Consider the following 5,818-nt stretch of genomic DNA (forward strand, 5'->3'; position numbering starts at 1 on the left):
ATTGTGGCTGAGTGACACAAAGGCTTCTGGAGACCAGACAGTTTCTCTTAAAGGGCCAGCACACAGACTTACTCAGACTCGGTCCCTCTGAGCTCTGGAGCTGGCTGGGGCAGCAGCTTGAAAGGATTCAGCAACGTACAGGGATGAGCTAAATAGTCTGGCTTCAGGGCAAGAACTAGGGCAGTGATGGCGAACCTTTTGAGCTCAGCATGTCAGCATTTTGAAAAACCCTAACTTAACTCTGGTGCTGTGTCACATATAGAATTTTTTTGATATTTGCAACCATAGTAAAACAAAGATGTATATTTTTGATGTTTATTTTTTATATTTAAATGCCATTTAACAAAGAAAAATCAACCAAAAAAAATGAGTTTGCGTGTCACCTCTGACACACGTGTCATAGGTTCGCCATCACTGAACCAGGGGGCAGCTTTCTCCCAGACAAAAGTGCTCACAGAGATCATTGTTCCTATGCTGAAACCTCTCCCTGACATAGAGCTGACTGGCAGGTGCCATATCTGAGCCTCCATCAACCTGGCTCACTCTTTGCCCTGCCTTGGTGATTCCCTGAGATTCCACCTTACCCAGTTTGCAGCACCACTCAAGCCATTTGCAGCAGCTTTTCCATATGAATTGCCTGTCCTGGCTCAGGCTTCAGACTTTCCTAAAATCTCTCAACAAGTAGCAGCTGGACTCAGCGAGTCCCCTACCTTTTGATAAGTGGCCTAGGCCTGACATTAGCAGCAGCCTGTGTTGGATCACAGTTTGGCCTCTCCTGGGCACCTGGAGCCATCTGCAGATCACTCTGTTGCTTGTGTGGGTAGTCCCAGGCAGGGAACAGGCAGTGATTGACTTTGCACCTCCCAGGAGGCCCCAGAGCCAGTGCAACTGGTGGACAGCTTCAGACCATGCCAGATTATAACTCTACACATCCATGAGTGACACACTCAAGGGGCAGACTTGAGCACCAAAGCCCCACTGAAGCAAGTCCTACTCCATAGGGGTGTCTTATGCACAACAGCTCCTCTGCTCTTGGTCCTCACAGCTAACTGGCCTGGAGTCAATTCCTCCCAGTGATGCCAACAGCAATCAAGGTTCAACTACAACAAGACAGTGCACACAGCCCACCCAGGGGTGCACCTAGAGTGTCCAGCTCAGGTGTTTGGGGAGGCTGAGCCACTGGGCCCTACAGGACACCTCCTACACAAGGCCACTATACCAATTCCAGGAGACATAGCAGCTCTACCTAATACATAGAAGCAAACACAGGGAAGCAGCCAAAATGCGGAGCCAAAGAAAAATGTCACAGATGAAAGACCAGAAAAAATCTGGAGAAAAAGACCTAAATGAAATGAAAGCAAGCAAACTACTGGATACAGAGTTCAAAACAATGGTTATAATGAGAGCTTCAAGGGACTTAGTGAGACATTCAAGGATCTTAGTGAGAATTTCAAAGACTTGTAAAAGGTCCAGTCAGAAATGAAGGACACACTAATTAAAATGAAAAATAATTTACAGGAAATCAACAGTAGAGTATGCTGAAAATCAAATCAATGATTTGGAATATGAGGAAGCAAAAACACACAGTAAGAAGAGCAAAAAGAATCCAAAAATATGAAGATAGTGTAAGGAGCTTCTGGGACAACTTCAAGCATACTAACATTCACGTTTGGGGCGGGGGCTAGGGGGAAGGTACCAGAAGGAGAAGAGAGAGAGCAAGATATTGAAAACCTATTTGAAGAAATAAAGACAGGAAACTTACCCTACCTGGTGAAAGAAATAGAATTACTAGTCTAGGTAGCACAAAGAGTCTCAAACAAGAGGAACCCAAAGATGCCCACACCAAGACACATCGTAATTAAAATGCCAAAGGTTAAAGACAAAGAGAGAATCTTAAAAGCAGCAAGATAAAAGCAGTTAGTTACCTACAAGGAAGTGCCCATATGACTGTCAGCTGATTGCTCAGCAGAAACTTTGCAGGCCAGAAGGGCATGGCAAGAAATATTCAAAGTGATGAAAAGCAAGGACCTACAACCAAGATTACTCTACCCAGCAAAGCTATAATTTAGAATGGAAGGTCAGATAAAGAGCTTCCTGGACAAGGACAAGCTAAAGGAGTTCATTACCGCCAAACCAGTATTACATGAATATTAAAGGATTTTCAAGAAGAAGAAGAAGAAGAAGAAGAAGAAGAAGAAGAAGAAGAAGAAGAAGAAGAAGAAGAAATAAAAAATGAAAATATAAACAATAAATAGCAATAAAAATGCAAATCTATCAACAGTTGAATCTAATAATCAAAATAAATGAACAAGGAATCTAACAAACAAAATAAACTGATGAATAAAATAGAACCAGAGGCATGGAAATATGAGACAGACTGATGAATCTCAGAGGGAAGGTATGAGAAAGGGTGGGAAGAGATTAACCAAAGAACTTATAGGCATCTATACATAACGCATGGAAACAGACAATAGGGTGGTGAAGGTATGGATTGGGATGGGAACTGGGTGAGGGGGGGCAATGGGGTAAGGGGGACATCTTTAATCTGTAATACTCTCAACAATAAAGATTATATATACATACATGGAATCCTGGCTACTGTGGGGAGAAGACTATATTCTGTTTGTTTTTTTTTGTTGGAGGGAGGAGGGCAGAAGCAGGAGATGGGAAACCCCAGGGGAGATGCGGACACAAACCAGTCTGACCTCCATCCCAGGGCCAACATTCTGGGGTACCCACTCCAGTAGAGCTACACTTACTGAGTACCTAACCCACCCAAAGGGAACATTTAAAAGAATCCCAGAAAGGTGAAATCAACCATATTTTTCAATGCATTTGAACAGAATTACTGATTTATTTGTCCAGTGACAAAGGTGCAGAAAACCACTTGGCTCTCACTGGAAATACTAAGCTGGTAGAGCATGCATCCTCATTTACTAACATCTTGATTAACACTAACATCACCTTGAAGGCCTGGGTCTCAGGGCAGTTTAGTCCAATCCTGGATTTCAGTGGCTGTCACAGAATGGGAGCGTAATGGAAGAAGAACATCATTAGCTGGGCTCACTAAAGCACCTCACTCACTGGGAACTCCATCCATGGGTTGTGCAAAGGGTTGTGTTAGAATCCAACTACTATTTGTCTTCCCTTGATCTTACTCACTAGTGGGAAGGTGCCACATGTTTGTTTCATAAATGGACTCAAAACCCAAGGTAACCCACCCTAAATGGTTTGGCTCAGTGGATAAAGCCTCAGCCTGCAGACTGAAGAGTCCCAGGTTTGATTTCGGTCAAGGGCAAATGCCCGGATTGGGGACTTGATCCCCAGTGCAGGAGGCAGCCAATCAATGATTCTTCTATCTCTTCGTTGATGTTTCTATCATTGATGTTTCCATCTCTCCCTCTTCCTTCCTCTCAGAAATCAAAAAAATTATATTTTTAAAAAACCAACAAGGTAGGCCTACACTTTAAAACTCTAAGGTTTCAGAAATAGATTATTCTAGAATTAGTGTTGATGGCCACACAACTTCAAACATTCTAAAGAACATTGAACTGTGCACTTTAAAAGTGTGAATTTAATGGTATTTATTTTTTTAGAGAAAGGAAAGGAGAGAGAAAGAGAGATGTCAGTTTGTTGTCCCACTTATTTATCCATTCATTGAATGATTCTTGTATGTGCCCTGACAGATCAAGCCTGCAACCTTGGTATATTGGGACAATGCTCTAACTGAACTACCTGACTAGGGCTGTCTAAATTTTATAACGGTTTCTGCTCCCAAGTTTTTTCAATGTGTAGGTATGAGGGGGTTTATTGTCAAACACATTGTTGGCCACAAAGTCAGGTGTCCCTGGAAACATTCCTAATATCTGTTTGATTGTCTTTACCTTGAAGGGGTAGACACATGGGAAGTGTGTTTTTTTAAGGTTTTTATTGGGGGCCTCAGACTGACAGCTCTTGTCACTCAAGACATGTCAGCAGCTTGGTCTTGAATTAGGAGGGAAGTTAGAAAGAGAAGAAGGAAAACTCACGAGAGCCCTTTTCAATACATTGCCATCAAGATGACTCATTCTTGGTTGTCTGGAGAGTTTTCACGGTCACACCCAATCTTGAAACTGTGAGCAGGATACCTCACTGGCTGGGCTCAAGCTGCTGCAGTGGAAACATCTAGGGACTTCTAACATGAGCCTGCACTTACCCCTTGTGTCCATAAATCAATCTGAAGAATGCATTGATGATTAACACTTTTATTCAGTACATAAACAGTTGGACTATATAGGGAAAAAAAGAATTAAGTACAGTGGAACCTTGTTTCTTGAACAATTTGCTTCTCAACCTCACAGCCCTTTCATGCTGATACCTGTATGATCAGTCACGCATCTCTCAGGTGACAAACAGGAGAAAATCTGTGAATATGAGTCAGTTTACCACTGTTAAGATCTCAGGACAGTATGCTGTGAATATTTCTGTGTGTTTTTTTTCTTTTGTTGCTGCTTATAATTTTTGTTACATTTTCATTTTTTACTGTACCTTTCCTTTCCTTTTTGTTACATTTTCATTTACAGTTCATGCCCTTTTTGTTTTTAAAGTGCTTATTTATAGATTAAACAGTATAATAGATAGGTATTGAATATAAGAAAGGTTAAAACAGGGAATCATTTGGGGGTCTGGAACAGATCAATTCAATTTACATTATTCCTAATGGGGAAAAAGAATTCGGTTTTCGAACAGCCTTCCAGAATGAATTAAGTTCGAGAAACGAGGTTCTACTGTATAACTATTATAATATTATTATTAGACAGGTAAAGACAACCAAAGAAAATGGATTTTGAGTTCAATATCAATCTGGAGATTCACAGGCCTTGTCAATGTCTTGGGATTGCTGTCTGCCTCTGTTGTCAACAGCTTCTCATCCTAGAGGAGTCTGCTGTCTGTTTTAGGTGCTGGCAAGCGGACATCTGACAGGGGCAGAATCGTTTTTAGATGAGAAGTGTGAACCCATGAGTTAACTCCTTTAAGTTGAGTTGCACACAACAAAACTAAAAAAAAAAAAAAAAGAAGACCGTCCCCTTTTAAGTAATGATGTTTACTTTGAATTTATATTAGTTCACCCTGATCTGGTTTTCTAATGAGATTGGAGAGAGTCTTTTATTTGATGTCTCTCCCAATAGACAAAATCTGCTGATTGTAAGCCATGGTCTTTGAAGTCTTCGTTTCCTGGAAGCGCTCTGTGAAATGAATATTATACTAATTTATTGATTTTTTTAAACAGAATCTTTTATTAGCAGGGAGCAAAGAACATTCTTGGTTCCAGATAATTTGATTGCTTACTGCTGTTTGTTTAGCTGCTGCATCAGCTAAATGATTTCTTTTTGTTTGCTGGTAGCTTTAGAATGTCCAGGAATCTTGATTATTTCCAGTTGTCTTGATTGCTGTATGTGAGCTAATAATTCTGCAACCTGTTTTCCATTCTTTATAGACTACCCCCACGGAAGTTAAGAAGCCTTGTTGCTTCCATAACATTCTAAAGTCATGAGCTACACCAAAGGCCCAGTGACTGTCAGTGTAAATACTGACTACTTGGTCTTTGGCTAACTGACAAGCTTGAGCTAAAGCAATTTATTTGTATTTTTTATTGATTTCAGAGAGGACGGGAGAGATAGAAACATCAATGATGAGAATCATTGATTGGCTGCCTCCTGCACACCCCCTACTGGGCATCAAGCCACAACCCTGGGCATGTACCCTTGACCAGAATCGAACCTGGGACCCTTCAGTCTGCACACCGATGCTCTATTCACTGAACCAAACCAGCTAGGGA

The sequence above is a fragment of the Myotis davidii genome, unplaced genomic scaffold (assembly GCF_000327345.1).
Source record: "Myotis davidii unplaced genomic scaffold, ASM32734v1 scaffold370, whole genome shotgun sequence".
Lineage (NCBI taxonomy): Eukaryota > Metazoa > Chordata > Mammalia > Chiroptera > Vespertilionidae > Myotis > Myotis davidii.